Raw genomic sequence first — 17,918 nt, forward strand, 5'->3', positions numbered from 1 at the left:
TTGTGTTAAGTTACTGTGTGATGAGTTTAGTGTTTTTTTGCATGCATAAACATGGCTAAATAAACAAATAGATTTTTTGGAACGTGGGAGGAAACCGGAGTACCCGGAGAAAACCCATGCATGCAAACTCCACACAGAGATGGCCGAGGGTGGAATTGAACTCTGGTCTCCTAGCTGTGAGGCCTGTGCGCCACTGTTAAAATTCCGCTAAAATAACGCTACCATAATAACGATGTCCATACCTTACCTACAAAACCCTGATTAGCCCCACCGTACCTACAAGCTAGCATAAGCACGGAGACAGCTTTATTGAGATGGATTGGTACTCAACATGTGGTGTGTGTTTTGGTACTTCCTGGGGACTTGTAGCGGCGCTTGTATGTAGCAGCGGCGCTACCATGAAAGACACACAGTTTGCTCCAGCAGGGAAAAAGGAGAGCGGGAAGTTTATCAAAGGCTTCACGCTGCAGATTTTCTTATCAGCCCAACGCACTGACGCTTTTGTGTTGGTGGGAATTTGAGGAAGAATTAACAAGCCAGCCATCGCTTCTCCGCCGGAGAAGTCAGCAAATGTTTTCCGATGGTTTAGAGCCGACATGGGCAACTGGAGGCCTGCGGGCCGAATATGGTCCCTGGTTCTGATAAATCCGACCCAGGGATTCGAGTTGTATGCTTCTGTGTCAAGATGCCGGTGAACGCTACATCAGCTCACTCCTTCCCCTTCCGGAACCTTCTGCTGAGTGTCATAGAAAAAACTGACTGATGCACTGACCACACAGTTAGGAGATCAGGAAGACGTGGGTTCGATTCTCATTGTGGAGTTTGCATGTTCTCCCCATTGCATTGTTCAACCCATTGAAAACATCCCAGCATGAAACATTCATCCATCCTTCCTTCCTTCCTTCCACCCACCCTTCCATCCATTCATTCATTCATCCATCCAACCATCCTTCTTTCCATTCATCCATCCTTCCTTCCATCCAACCATCCATCCTTCCTTCCATCCATCCTTACATCCATCCTTCCTTCCTTCAATCCATCCATTAATTCTTCCTTCCATTCATCCAACCATCCTTCTTTCCTTCCATCTATCCAGTCTTCCTACCTTCCATCCATCCACCCATCCTTACATCCATCCTTCCTTCCTTCCTTCAATCCATCCATCCATCCATCCTTCCTTCCTTCCATCCATCCACACATCCTTACATCCATCCTTCCTTCCTTCCTTCAATCCAACCATCCATCCATCCTTCCTTCCTTCCATCCATCCAACCTTACATCCATCCATCCTTCCTTCCTTCAATCTATCCATCCATTCTTCCTTCCTTCCTTCCTTCCTTCCTTCAATCCATCCATCCATCAATTCTTCCTTCCATTCATCCAACCATCCTTCTTTCCTTCCATCTATCCAGCCTTCCATTTATCCATCCTTACACCCATCCTTCCTTCCTTCCTTCAATCCATCCAACCTTCCATCCTTCCTTCCTTCCTTCAATCTATCCATCCATCCTTCCTTTCTTCAATCCATCCAACCATTCTTCCTTCCTTCCTTCCTTCCTTCCTTCCTTCAATCCATTCATCCAACCATCCTTCTTTCCTTCCATCTATCCAGCCTTCCATCCATCCATCCTTACAGCCATCCTTCCTTCCTTCCTTCCTTCCTTCAATCCATCCAGCCAACTATCCATCCATCCATCCATCCATCCATCCATCCAACCTTCCATCCTTCCTTCCTTCCTTCAATCTATCCATCCATCCTTGCTTCCTTCCTTCCTTCAATCCATCCAACCTTCTTTCCTTCCTTCCTTCCTTCCTTCAATACATCCAACCATCCTTCCTTCCTTCTTTCCTTCAATCCATCCAACCTTCTTTCCTTCCTTCCTTCCTTCCTTCCTTCAATCCATCCAACCATCCTTCCTTCCTTCCTTCCTTCAATCCATCCATCCAACCATCCTTCCTTCCTTCCTTCCTTCAATCCATCCAACCATCCTTCCTTCCTTCTTTCAATCTATCCATCCATCCTTCCTTCCTTCAATCCATCCAACCATTCTTCCTTCCTTCCTTCAATCCATTCATCCATTCTTCCTTCCATTCATCCAACCATCCTTCTTTCCTTCCATCTATCCAGCCTTCCATCCATCCATCCTTACAGCCATCCTTCCTTCCTTCCTTCCTTCCTTCAATCCATCCAGCCAACTATCCATCCATCCATCCAACCTTCCATCCTTCCTTCCTTCCTTCAATCTATCCATCCATCCTTGCTTCCTTCCTTCCTTCCTTCAATCCATCCAACCTTCTTTCCTTCCTTCCTTCCTTCCTTCAATCCATCCAACCATCCTTCCTTCCTTCCTTCAATCCATCCATCCAACCATCCTTCCTTCCTTCCTTCCTTCCTTCCTTCAATCCATCCAACCATCCTTCCTTCCTTCCTTCCTTCCATCCATCCAACCATCCTTCCTTCCTTCCTTCCATCCATCCATCAGAGAAAACCCACGCATGCACGGGGAGAACATGCAAACTCCACACAGAGATGGCCGAGGGTGGAATTGAACTCAGGTCTTCGCTCCAGTTTTTGACGCTAAACGATGCCGACATTTCTCCACCCATTCAAAACATTCCAGCATGAAACATTCCAAAATTCTGTAATTCCCGTAATTCCACATTTTGGCTCCGGCTTTTCAGCATTCCCATGCAATGTGTCCGTTCTCCATGACATCCTTTAGTGTTTGAAAGCAAGCCCATGCAAGAAGACGTCTTGCTGTCTCCTTTGGATAACAAAACGCTGCATTAAAGCATCTCGTCATGTCGGTAGTGTGACATCCGTCATGACACACTTGCTTGAAATTCGACTCCGTTGTTTGTTTTGTTTGACTCAATAACTGCTTTCTATTTAACACGACCGATACACGCAAGACTTGGTCTATTTTGCACATTTAATGATACTATTATGGCTGCGGTAATAGATGATGGCGCACATTTACTGCCTTCCCTTCTGTGTTTTATTGTGCAGTTTAAGCTCGCCGTGGGGGGGGGATTTTTTTACAATGCAAATATGCTCAGCAAGCCTTTGCCAAGGTGATCTCAGAGGGGTTGTCTTTAGCCTTGTTCAACCACTGGAAGCACAAGGAGGAGAATTGTCACAAGCTTTTAAGAACCTGCTCACCATAAGCGGCCGTGTTTGTGGTGCCGGCGCGCTCACATGGTCCCTGCACCATCCTGGCCCATCCCACGTGTAATAAACTCCTTATTGTGCATTTAGTATGAGGAAATGGAGGGAAGTATTCTGTCACTGACAAGATGAAGGCTGACATTCCTGCTGCTTTTTGCTAATGTGTTTTTATTGACAATCCTCGTTTTGTGAGGCGATAAATAAAGGCTGGAAAGGCATGCAGATGCTACCCGTCTCAGATGTGTCACTTCACCGAGATGCTCAATGATAAGCTGATTAGTTTTCGTTAAATGTTAGCTGTTAGCGAGACCTTCTGTCCTAAAGCCGTCCCTGCCTTCCTTGCGGCGTCCATTCACATTAAGGCCGGCAACGCCTTAGTTAGCCATATAGCCTTACAGACTTAGTCAGGGGTGCCATCCATCCATCCTTCCTTCCTTCCTTCCTTCCTTCTATCCTTCCTTCCATCCTTCCTTCCATCCATCCATCCATCCATCCTTCCAACCATCCTTCCTTCTTTCCATCTTTCCTTCCACCCACCCTTCCATCCATCCTTCCTTCCTTCCTTCCTTCCATCCATCCTTCCATCCATCCATCCTTCCATCCTTCCTTCCAACCATCCATCCTTCCTTCCATCCATCCATCCACCCACCCTTCCATCCTTCCTTCCTTCCTTCCTTCCTTCCTTCCTTCCTTCCTTCCTTCCTTCTTTCCATCCTTCCTTCCACCCACCCTTCCATCCATCCATCCATCCATCCTTCCTTCCTTCCTTCCATCCATCCATCCACCCGCCCTTCCATCCTTCCTTCCTTCCATCCATCCTTCCTTCCTTCCTTCCATCCTTCCTTCCATCCATCCATCCATCCATCCTTCCAACCATCCATCCTTCCTTCCATCCATCCATCCACCCACCCTTCCATCCTTCCTTCCTTCCTTCCATCCATCCTTCCTTCCTTCCTTCCATCCATCCTTCCTTCCATCCATCCTTCCATCCATCCATCCATCCATCCATCCTTCCAACCATCCATCCTTCCTTCCATCCATCCTTCCTTCCTTCCTTCCTTCCTTCCTTCCATCCATCCTTCCTTCTTTCCATCCTTCCTTCCACCCACCCTTCCATCCATCCATCCATCCATCCTTCCTTTCTTCCAACCATCCTTCCTTCCTTTCTTCCTTTTATCCATCCATCCTTCTTTTCTTCCAACCATCCTTTCTTTTTTCCTTTTATCCAACCATCCTTCCTTCCTTCCAATCTTCCACCCACCCACCCACCCATCCTTACATCCATCCATCCTTCCTTTCTTCCAACCATCCTTCCTTCCTTCCTTCCTTTTATCCAACCATCCTTCCCTCGTTCCATTCATCCATCCTTCCTTTCTTCCTTCCACCCACCCTTCCATCCATCCTTCCTTCCTTCAATCCATCCATGCTTCCTTCCTTCCTTCCATCCATCCAACCATCCTTCCTTCCTTGCATTCATCCAACCTTCCTTCCATCCATCCAACCATCCTTCCTTCCTTGCATTCATCCAACCTTCCTTCCATCCATCCATTATCCTTCCATCCAACCATCCTTCCTTCCTTCATTCCATCCATCCCTCCTTCCTTCCTTCCATTCATCCATCCATCCAACCATCCTTCCTTCCATCCATCCATCCATTGAAGAAAACCCACGCATGCACAGGGAGAACGATTGGAATCATAATGAAATCTATCCTTCCTTCCTTCCTTCCTTCCTTCCTTCCTTCCCTCCTTCCTTCCTTCCTTCCTTCCTTCCATCCTTCCATCCATCCATTGTAGAAAATGTGTGTTGACAGATGAAAATCTTTGACTTTGATATAAGGAAGTCGGTCCATCTGTGACATCACAAAGGAACAATTTAACCCCGCCTTCTGAAACCGAGCGTTTTTAACCATCCCAAACTTCTTTCAGGACTCACTTCCAAATGCGAATACCTCATTATCTGAAACTTTGGCATGGTTTAACACGAGAATACTGCATTCTAACTACATTTATAGGTCAGAAAAGTGGAAATTGGAATAATAAAGAATCATAAAGAAATGACATTTATCATCCAGTTCCATGCACAAATATGAATATTTATTTGATGTTATTATTATTGTTTTTATTTACCTCCCCTGACTGACCCCATTTGAAACAGTAAACTCTTAGCACTGATTATTTTCCATCACGATATCGATGCAGGAAAATGTCCCGAACTTCAACTTTTTAATTGAGGACCCCCTGCTGTATCGCATCAAAAGGAAATGTTGATTGAATAAATAATGAGTTAAAACCTCAGAGGTGAGCCTTTTATTCCCCTCCCTCTTCACATAAGTGCACCATACTCAATTTCCAGCTTCAGTGAGAATGAAGAAAGATAGGGGGGGGGGGAGATTTGGAAATTGGAAGTTTGGTTTAAAATGCAGACAGCCCGGGCTTTCTGCTTGACGGCCTGTGACATCTTTCTGAACCGCACTTTGCATGGCAGAATAGGAGCTTGTAATAGAATTTCTCTCCGCGAGGAGGTTAATTACATTCTCCCCCCCCCCCCCTTCTCCCCTCCCTTATTGCAAAATAAATAAGAAGGGAAAAAAAAACATCTCTGACAGCTGCAAATCCCCGTTTTCCGTCTTTTTTTTGAAGATTTAATTCCAGGTTAATGTCGACCATCATGTCACATTATAACACAGCTCTCCAGGGAACGCCACTCTGCGCTTTATGGAGGGGAGAAGAAGAAAATAAAAATGGCTGTCTGTCACTTCCTCTTGCGCAGAGGTCATCGTGGAACTTGACGGAGGGCTTTTTTGAATTTATTATCTGGTAGCAGATCACGGTATCACGGCTATTGTTTTGTAGCGCTAAAAAAAAAAAAAAAAAATCCAGCTGCACGGTGTTTGAGTGGTTAGCACGCAGGCCTCACAGCAAGTTTGCATGTTCTCCCCATGCAAGCTAACCACTTGTCCAAATTGCAGCCATCTTGGAATCTGATTTTCATCAGAAAAATGTTTGTTTTTACCTTTTTCCGTTCTTTAGCGATTAGCAATAAGTTTCATACAATACTTTTACATCAAACAAAATAATATTGTATATAAAATTGGGGTTCCAACCGGTCGGTGAGTACCCAAATATGGGTTGTAGTTGCATTCTGGGTAGGTTGCAGATAGCTAGTGAAATGTAACGTTGAATATGTAGTACCCAAAATACCATTTTGTGGTATTTTGTAATGCTATTTTGAGATTTTATATGAATACTATATATATATAGTAGAGGCCAAAATGTCAGACACACTTTGTCATTTAATTATTTTTTTAGATTATTATTTTTAATTTTTTAATATTTTTATTTAATTTTTTATTATTATATAATAATAATAATTATTATTATATATTATATATATATTATATTATTATTTTAATATTCATTCATTCATTCATTTTCTACCGCTTTTTCCTCACGAGGGTCGCCGGGGGGTGCTGGAGCCTATCCCAGCTGTCTTCTTCAGGCGAGAGGCGGGGTACACCCTGGACTGGTGGCCAGCCAATCACAGGGCACATATAGACAAACAACCATTCACACTCACATTCATACCTATGGACAATTTGGAGTGGCTAATTAACCTAGCATGTTTTCGGAATGTGGGAGGAAAAACCGGAGTACCCGGAAAAAAAACCCACGCATGCACAGGGATAACATGCAAACTCCACATAGAGATGCCCAAGGGTGGAATTGAACCCTGGTCTCTTAGCTGTGAGGTCTGCACGCTAACCACTCGACTGCCGTGCCGCCCACATAATAACATATTAGCTTTTTTTTCTGTTTGACAGCGAACTTCCTGCGGTGGCTATTGTCTCATCAATATAATATTACTGACACATGTCACCAGTGTGGAATATTACACACAGAGATAGCCGAGGGTGGAATTGAACCCTGGTCTCCTAGCTGTCAGGTCTGCGCGCTAACCACTCGATCACCGCACCACCCACATAATAATATACTAGCATTTTTTTTTTTGACAGCGAACTTCCTGCGGTGGCTATTGTCTCATCAATATAATATTACTGACACATGTCACCAGTGTGGAATATTAATAAACTAAAATAAATAAAATAAAATAAAAGACTTTAACAAAAGTGGGTCAAGACTTCATGTCTCAGGTTAGAATCCCCGATAACAAAAGAAGTCCACTTGATGCCATCCACATGTATGAGTGGGTGCCGTGCTTCCTAGTCGCCCAAAACAAGAAACCACACACACACACACACACACACACACACACACACAGTAGTAAGAGTCTTTGAAATATACTTGCTCAATTCTAAGCAATATGCTGAATGATTAATATTTCATACTAGGGACTTTTTTTATAGGCCATTTAATTGAAAAGCTTATCTTTTCAATGCAGATGCTTCATAAATATGAAATATTACACATTAGATTGCTGCTCTTGAAAACCTCACTGAAGCATTTAGACACATAATTAAGCGTCGCAAAAAAAAAAACAAAAAAAAAAAAACAATCCAGGACTTTTTTTTTTTTTTTGTCTTTAATATTCTCAGGAGCACTTTTAGAATCGATTATGCCACACGAATAAAATACTCCTAAACTCTGAAAGTACATTCCTTAGCGCAGTGATGACCGTTTATCAAGTTATTTTGTAGTCCGTCATGTAAACTTTATTAATCCCGGGATTATATCGGGAATATAATCTTGTCATTGTTTGCTGTGCTGTGCTCGGATGAGACAAGCGCAAAATGATTGCGGATTATTATATTTTAAATTATGCAGACCACTAAAGCACAGCACACGCATGCAGTACATGCCGAGTACACATGTAATATGTATTCCATGTATTCCATGTATTCCATGTATTCCTATGTGGCATAAATGTTAACATTCATTAATTCCATTACCCATTAACGGGAAAACAATAGAGAATATTCCCAACTGTGTATGCAGGAATCCAGGGGTGTCCAAACTTTTTCAAGCGAGTGCTCATATTGAATATTGAAAGGATGTGGGGGGGCGGGGGTAGCTAACTGATGTTTCCCAATATTTGAGAATAGTCTAAATAAAGAAACAAAATAAAAATAAATAAAACTAAAAAAAAACAAAATCAAGAAAACAGCTGCACGGTGGTCGAGTGGTTAGCGCGCAGACCTCACAGCTAGGAGACCAGGGTTCAAATCCACCCTTGGCCATCTCTGTGTGGAGTTTGCATGTTCTCCACATTCCATGTCCACATTCCAAAAACATGCTAGGTTAATTAGCCACTCCAAATTGTCCATAGGTATGAATGTGAGTGTGAATGTCTTACAGAGAACAAACACTTTGCTAACAGCATTTCTCGATTCATCACACTGCAACTTAATACTCAAAAGGTGTATAAACAATAACAAGACTCCAAATTGTCCATAGGTATGAATGTGAGTGTGAATGTCTTACTGAGAACAAACACTTTGCTAACAGCACTCGATTCATCACACTGCAACTTAATACTCAAAAGGCGTATAAACAATACTAATACTAATTTATTCTGACACTAAAATACTAATACTAAAATACTAATTTCACAAGGGGGCGGCACAGCTAGGAGACCAGGGTTCAATTCCATCCTCGGTCATCTCTGTGTGGAGTTTGCATGTTCTCCCCGTGCATGCGTGGGTTTTCTCCGGGTACTCCGGTTTCCTCCCACATTCCAAAAACATGCTAGGTTAATTAGCCACTCCAAATTGTCCATAGGTATGAATGTGAGTGTGAATGTCTTACTGAGAACAAACACTTTGCTAACAGCATTTCTCGATTCATCACACTGCAACTTAACACTCAAAAGGTGTATAAACAATACTAATACTAATTTATACTGATACTAAAATACTAATACTAAAATACATATTTTTGCAAGGTGGCGGCTCAGCTAGGAGACCAGGGTTCAATTCTACCCTCGGCCATCTCTGTGTGGAGTTTGCATGTTCTCCCCGTGCATGCGTGGGTTTTCTCTGGGTAACATGCTAGGTTAATTAGCCACTCCAAATTGTCCATAGGTATGAATGTGAGTGTGACTGTCTTACAGAGAACAAACACTATGCTAACAGCACTCGATTCATCACACTGCAACTTAATACTCTAAACGTGTATAAACAATAACAAGACTCCAAATTGTCCATAGGTATGAATGTGAGTGTGAATGTCTTACTGAGAACAAACACTTTGCTAACAGCATTTCTCGATTCATCACACTGCAACTTAATACGCAAAAGGTGTATAAACAATACTAATACTAATTTATTCTGACACTAAAATACTAATACTAAAATACTAATTTCGCAAGGGGGCGGCACAGCTAGGAGACCAGGGTTCAATTCCACCCTCGGCCATCTCTGTGTGGAGTTTGCATGTTCTCCCCGTGCATGCGTGGGTTTTCTCCGGGTAACATGCTAGGTTAATTAACCACTCCAAATTGTCCATAGGTATAAATGTGAGTGTGACTGTCTTACAGAGAACAAACACTATGCTAACAGCACTCGATTCATCACACTGCAACTTAATACTCTAAAGGTGTATAAACAATAACAAGACTCCAAATTGTCCATAGGTATGTATGTGAGTGTGAATGTCTTACTGAGAACAAACACTTTGCTAACAGCATTTCTCGATTCATCACACTGCAACTTAATACTCAAAAGGTGTATAAACAATAACAAGACTCCAAATTGTCCATAGGTATGAATGTGAGTGTGACTGTCTTACAGAGAACAAACACTATGCTAACAGCACTCGATTCATCACACTGCAACTTAATACTCTAAAGGTGTATAAACAATAACAAGACTCCAAATTGTCCATAGGTATGAATGTGAGTGTGAATGTCTTACTGAGAACAAACACTTTGCTAACAGCATTTCTCGATTCATCACACTGCAACTTAATACTCAAAAGGTGTATAAACAATACTAATACTAATTTATACTGATACTAAAATACTAATTTCGCAAGGGGGCGGCTCAGCTAGGAGACCAGGGTTCAATTCCACCCTCGGTTATCTCTGTGTGGAGTTTGCATAGTATAAAAAAAGTAGTATAATTTTTTTTAAATATATTTCTTATTTACATGTGTTTGATGCTACAATACACAAAACAAAGCATGCTAGGGCAGGATCAGCTGTTTAGCCTGCCAGCCATGGAGGTTCCAAACGCCCCCGTCCACCCCCCCCTCCACCCCCCTCGGCCAAGTACAATAAAATCCAGGGCTGCAGAGACGGATTTGGCTTGTTGGTCTAAAGCCAAGCAGGGAATTGCACGAGTGGCTGCCGCGACCTCTCCTTATCTTCCAGCATCACGTGGTGGTGCAGCGACCTGCTGGTGCATAAGCAATATTTTCCACCAACATCCTCCTCGAACCCTCCCTGGAGATTTATCTTCAAGTAGAAATGAATATTTTACACTTGACTTGCCTGATCAATTACCTACAAGCCGTTGCTGGATTTTGGTGGTCCGAGAGAGCGCTGGTCGGGGGGGGGGCAGTGATAGAAAAGTCCGTAGGGAGTCTTCTCGTGCCGAAACACAATACCTGCAATGTGACCTTCCCTCATCAGGTACTACCGCTTATCCTCACGAGGGTCGCGGGGGGTGCTGGAGTCTATCCCAGTTCGGGGCGAGAGGCGGGGTACACCCTGGACTGGTGGCGCAGCCAATAACAGGGCACATATAGACAAACAACCATTCACACTCACATTCATACCTATGGACAATTTGGAGTGGCTAATTAACCTAGCATGTTTTTGGGGAGAACATGCAAACTCCACAATGAGAATCGAACCCACGTCTGACCGATCTTCTAACTGTGTGGCCTACATGCTAACCATTCGGCATGTTTGTGTATTTGTTTATACACCTTTTGAGTATTAAGTTGCAGTGTGATGAATCGAGTGCTGTTAACAAAGTGTTTGTTCTCAGTAAGACATTCACACTCACATTCATACCTATGGACAATTTGGGAGTGGTTAATTAACCTAGCATGTTTTTGGGGAGAACATGCAAACTCCACAATGAGAATCGAACCCACGTCTTCCCGATCTTCTAACTGTGTGGCCTACATGCTAACCATTCGGCATGTTTGGGGCATGTTTGTGTATTTGTTTATACACCTTTTGAGTATTAAGTTGCAGTGTGATGAATCGAGTGCTGTTAACAAAGTGTTTGTTCTCAGTAAGACATTCGCACTCACATTCATACCTATGGACAATTTGGAGTGGCTAATTAACCTAGCATGTTTTTGGGGAGAACATGCAAACTCCACAATGAGAATCGAACCAACATCTTCCCGATCTCCTAACTGTGTGGCCTACATGCTAACAATTCGGCATGTTTGGGGCAGGTTTGTGTATTTGTTTATACACCTTTTGAGTATTAAGTTGCAGTGTGATGAATCGAGTGCTGTTTGTTCTCAGTAAGACATTCACACTCACATTCATACCTATGGACAAATTGGAGTGGCCGAGGGTGGAATCGAACTCGGGTCTCCGAGCTGTGAGGCCTGCGCACTAACCACTTTCTATGCCGCATGTCCTCCAATGAACTGCTTTGCTCAGACACAATGCAGAATGGGAGACTTTAAAACTCATATTGGTACTTCTTTGTATATTTTTAGGTACACCTTTGTGTGTTAAGTTGTGTTAAGTTACTGTGTGATGAGTTTAGTGTTTTTTTGCATGCATAAACATGGCTAAATAAACAAATAGATATAGACATGTTTTTGGAACGTGGGAGGAAACCGGAGTACCCGGAGAAAACCCATGCATGCAAACTCCACACAGAGGTGGCCGAGGGTGGAATTGAACCCTGGTCTCCTAGCTGTGAGGTCTGCGCGCTAACCACTCAACCGCCGTGCCGCCCACATAATAACATATTTTTTTTAATAACTTTTTTTTTGTTTGACAGCGAACTTCCTGCGGTGGCTATTGTCTCATCAATATAATATTACTGACACATGTGACCAGTGTGGAATATTACACACAGAGATGGCCGAGAGTGGAATTGAACCCTGGTCTCCTAGCTGTGAGGTCTGCGCGCTAACCACTCGATTGCCATTATGAATTATGAAAATAATACGTATCATAATGCTTATACATCCAGGAGTGAACAATAGCAGGGTAATAAAAAAAACTTAATACAAGGTTTGTACTCTTTGAAAACTTGTCTTGGACAACAATTTCACAGATGTGCTGATTTCCCTTTGAAGGCAAATGACAAAGCAAAGTTTGATTATGTCTGAAACACATCAATTGCCCTCCAATCAATGCCTTGATTGCAGCCCAGGGCTTTGATAATGAAGCACTATTCATCAAGGGGGATCTTGAAACCTTGCAATCGCCAAGGCTGTAATCTCTTGATGATCACGGTCGCTAACACGTTGCAATGCTAACGTTGTAAGGATATTTGCCAACGCGTACTTGCTGAACTGTCAAGTGAGGGTCGGGGGTATGAGGTACTGCGTTGGAAAAAGACTGAGATTCAACTAATTTGTTCCAATTAGGCTACTATACTAAAATTAGCATTAGATGCTAACGCCTGTAGCATAACAGTCCTGTTTATATAACTTTCTAAACTTTCTACTTACAAAAATGCACTAAGTGTTTCTGTAAGTGTACTTACAAAACAGCGAACAAGGCTACTATGCTAAAATTAGCATGCTAAGATGCTAACGCCTGTAGCATAACAGTCCTGTTTATATAACTTTCTAAACTTTCTACTTATGAAAATGCACTAAGTGTTTCTGTAAGTCTGTACTTACAAAACAGCGAACAAGGCTACCATGCTAAAATTAGCATGCTAAGATGCTAACACCTGTAGCATAACAGTCCTGTTTATATAACTTTCTAAACTTTCTACTTATAAAAATGCACTAAGTGTTTCTGTAAGTCTGTACTTACAAAACAGCGAACAAGGCTACCATGCTAAAATTAGCATGCTAAGATGCTAACACCTGTAGCATAACAGTCCTGTTTATATAACTTTCTAAACTTTCTACTTATAAAAATGCACTAAGTGTTTCTGTAAGTGTACTTACAAAACAGTGAACAAGGCTACTATGCTAAAATTAGCATGCTAATATGCTAACACCTGTATCATAACAGTCCTGTTTATATAACTTTCTAAACTTTCTACTTATAAAGTGCACTAAGTGTTTCTGTAAGTGTACTTACAAAACAGCGAACAAGGCTACTATGCTAAAATTAGCATGCTAAGATGCTAACACCTGTAGCATAACAGTCCTGTTTATATAACTTTTTAAACTTTCTACTTACAAAAATGCACTAAGTGCTTCTGTAAGTCTGTACTTACAAAAAGCAAACAAGGCTACTATGCTAAAATTAGCACGCCAAGATGCTAACACATGTATCATAACAGTCCTGTTTATGTAAGTTTCTACTTATGATTATTCCTAAATTAAATTTTACTTTTGTGTTCATACAAAGAGACGATCACCCAAATGTGGGAATGACTGCTAAAATCCCAACAACTGGAACAAAGCACCGACGGATCATCTAATCAGATATGGGTCATGTAAATCAGGCTTTGGGAATTTTCAATGATTCCATTGTACGAGCTTGTGTAAAAACTCCATCCAATTTCCAAGGTTAGCGTGATTGAAACGATTTCCAATGGAACGATTTGATGAAAATCTGCCTGGTGTTTCCACGTGAACAACACGGAGTTCTGCTTACGAGACACGTTGGCCATTCTTGCCGTATCGCCAAGGATGGAAGCCAAATCATCCGTTATCAGGGCTTCTTTTATCTCCGAAAAACCAAACTCATTCATTCCATCGCAGGCTCATCAACTCATTTTGGGAAATTAATTTCTGTCCGATCTTCCTGTCGGTGACGGGAGACATTTACTGATGACTTTGTTGCCATGGAGATCATCACGGACCAAGCTGCATGGTACATGTGATGGTTTTCTTTTCTATTCGCCATTGATGTCTGATATTGTATGGAAGTATTCATTTGTACCATGTAAACCTTTAAGGACCAATTCCATTTAAAGCCAAAAAATTACATATGGCACATAGAAGATAAACACATTAAATAATACATAAATACATAAATTCATTCATAAATCATCAGTGTTGCCTGTTTTTATAAAATATATAATAATATATATACAATATATATTATTATTCTAATAAGATAAAGATAAATATAATAATAACTAATAATTAATAAACACATAGATTTGTCTTTAAATATATACAAAATATATATTTTTTTAGAGCTGTCCATTGATTAAAATATTAATTACGATTAATCACATTTTGTATCATAAGTGCAGAATATATATAATAATATAAGATAAATATAATAATAAGTAATAAACACATAGATATGTTTTTAAATATATACAAAATATATATATTTTTAGAGCTGTCCATAGATTAAAATATTAATCACGATTAATCACATTTTGTATCACAAGTGCAGAATATATATAACATAATAATATAAGATAAATATAATAATAACTAATAAACACATAGATATGTCTTTAAATGTATACAAATATATTTTTTAGAGCTGTCATTGATTAAAATATTAATCACGATTAATCACATTTTGTATCACAAGTGCAGAATACATATAACATAATAACATATATAATAATATAAGATAAATATAACAATAACTAATAAACACATAGATATGTCTTTAAATATATACAAAATATACACATATTTTTTAGAGCTGTCCATTGATTAAAATATTGATCACGATTAATCACATTTTGTATCATAAGTGCAGAATATATATAACATAATATATATAATAATAACTAATAAACACATAGATATGTCTTATATGTATTTAGAGCTGTCCATTGATTAAAATATTAATCACAATTAATCACATTTTGTATCATAAGTGCAGAATATATATAATATAATAATACAAATAATATATATATAATGTAAGATAAATATAAATATGTCATTAAATATATACAAAATATATATATTTTTTAGAGCTGTCCATTGATTAAGATATTAATCACGATTAATCACATTTTGTATCATAAGGGCAGAATATATATACAATATAATAATACATATAATATATATAATATACGATAAATATAAATATGTCATTAAATATATACAAAATATATATATTTTTTAGAGCTGTCCATTGATTAAAATATTAATCACGATTAATCACATTTTGTATCATAAGTGATATGAACTGGATCGCTGTCGTCATCCGGCATCCGGACTAGATACCCGAGCCACCTCAACTGACTCTCTCCAGGGTGCTGGAGAGAAGGGTTGGTTGAACCTTTGCTACAAGTGTTCCAATGTGGTTTTCGTTCTGGTCGTGGAACACTGGACCACCTCTAGACCCTCACGAGGGTGCTTGAGGGTGCATGGGAGTTTACCCAACCAGTAAGAGGCATTCATTCGTCCTTTGGGGGGGTGCTCCGGTAGTACCGGATTGGTTGCGCGCTACTACGTGCTATCCGTTCTTTGTAACAAACGGGGCAGGACTCCGGTTCGCATTGCCAGTAGTAAAATTGTAAATCGTGTTTATTTATTCGTCATATCTATGAAAAAAAAACTACAAATTGCATAATTGGAATGATGAAACAGTTAGCGGACTCAACTCATCCTCGGATGTTACAATGGAAAATCTTTTTCGCTAAAAAGTATTATAATGAACAAGGCAAAAAAAAAAAAAAAATATCAAAGCAGTAAAAATAAGAAATGTTACCAGCAAGCAGAAAATATGCACATTTTATGTGTGCAAGTTAATTATGCCACTTCAGAGGAGCTTGTGAAAGGATAAGGAAAGCTGCATAAATTTAGCTGTAATCCAGGCAGGCAGAACTCATTTGCAGGGATGCTCTTATCTGGCCACTGCAGCTTTCTCACAAAATTAACCTTGGATATTTGGACCCAATTGAGCCGTTTGATTCTCCCTTTCTGTCTCCACCCCCCCCTCAACCCCCCCCCCCCACACACACACACACCCTTCACTCGCACACATTGTCCACACACACCTCATTCTCTTTGCTCTTACATGTATGAGCGGACAAAACAAACAACTCCTCGTGGATTCGCTCAAAGCCTTTATTGTCCGCGTCTTTCTTTGCTCCGCTGTCAATTTTTGCGTTTTTATTCATGTGTGAATGTTGGAAGATCATTGGGCACAATTGTTATTCAGATCATATCATGTTATGTTTCATTTTGCAATAAAATTACCGGAATTACTATAGCATGCTAACTGTTAGCATGCTATCATTTTAACTATTTTTACTTAAGTCTAAATGCGGTTGCACGGCAAGCGAGTGGTTAGCGCGCAGGCTTCACAGCTAGGAGACCCGAGTTAAAAAAAAACACACTAAACTCATCACACAGTAACTTAACACTCCAAAGGTGTACCTAAAAATATACAAAGAAGTACCAATATGAGTTTTGAAGTTTCCCATTCTTCATTGTGTCTGAGCAAAGCAGTTCATTGGAGGACATGCGGCATAGAAAGTGGTTAGTGCGCAGGCCTCACAGCTAGGAGACCCGAGTTCAATTCCACCCTCTGTGTGGAGTTTGCATGTTCTCCCCGTTCATGCGTGGGTTTTCTTTTCCGGGTACTCCGGTTTCCTCCCACATTCCAAAAACATGTCTATTAGTTTATTCAGCCATGTTTATGCTTGGAAAAAAACACTAAACTCATCACACAGTAACTTAACACTCCAAAGGTGTACCTAAAAATATACAAAGAAGTACCAATATGAGTTTTGAAGTTTCCCCATTCCGCATTGTGTCTGAGCAAAGCAGTTCATTGGAGGACATGCGGCATAGAAAGTGGTTAGTGCGCAGGCCTCACAGCTAAGAGACCCGAGTTCAATTCCACCCTCTGTGTGGAGTTTGCATGTTCTCCCCGTGCATGCGTGGGTTTTCTTTTCCGGGTACTCCGGTTTCCTCCCACATTCCAAAAACATGTCTATTAGTTTATTCAGCCATGTTTATGCTTGGAAAAAAACACTACACTCATCACACATTAACTTAACACTCCAGAGGTGTACCTAAAAATATACAAAGAAGTACCAATATGAGTTTTGAAGTTTCCCCATTCCGCATTGTGTCTGAGCAAAGCAGTTCATTGGAGGACATGCGGCATAGAAAGTGGTTAGTGCGCAGGCCTCACAGCTAAGAGACCCGAGTTCAATTCCACCCTCTGTGTGGAGTTTGCATGTTCTCCCCGTGCATGCGTGGGTTTTCTTTTCCGGGTACTCCGGTTTCCTCACACATTCCAAAAACATGCTAGGTTAATTAGCGACTCCAAATTGTCCATAGGTATGAATGTGAGTGTGAATGGTTGTTTGTCTATATGTGCCCTGTGATTGGCTGGCCACCAGTCCAGGGTGTACCCTATAAGCTCCAGCACCCCCCCCCCCCCCCGCGACCCTTGTGAGGATAAGCGGTAGAAAATTAATAAATGAATGAATGAATTGTCAAATTGTACTTAAACCAAAGTAAAATTTTGGTGTGAAATTTGGACCTTAACCAAAAAAACATGCTAACCAAGGCATCCACATTTTTCCAACCAGAATCCAAAACATTCAGCTCATTCAGAATATTTAGGTTATTTTTCTCATTTTCACTGAATTTTTTTGACCCAAACATTCCCATTGAAACCAGTATCATTTTTCCATTCCAGCATCAAAACATTCAGGATAATAATTCCCTACATCCAAAAACAT

At 40.7% G+C, this 17,918-nt stretch overlaps 1 long non-coding RNA gene across 1 annotated transcript in view; it reads left to right on the forward strand.

The window, feature by feature from the left end:
- LOC131102203 (uncharacterized) overlaps positions 1-17,918 on the forward strand; it is a 46,840-nt gene that overhangs the window by 14,338 nt on the left and 14,584 nt on the right. The gene's annotated exons all lie outside the window — the stretch shown is intronic.

This window comes from Doryrhamphus excisus, linkage group LG7 (assembly GCF_037039965.1).
Source record: "Doryrhamphus excisus strain RoL-2023G ecotype Guam linkage group LG7, RoL_Dexc_Guam_v1.1, whole genome shotgun sequence".
Lineage (NCBI taxonomy): Eukaryota > Metazoa > Chordata > Actinopteri > Syngnathiformes > Syngnathidae > Doryrhamphus > Doryrhamphus excisus.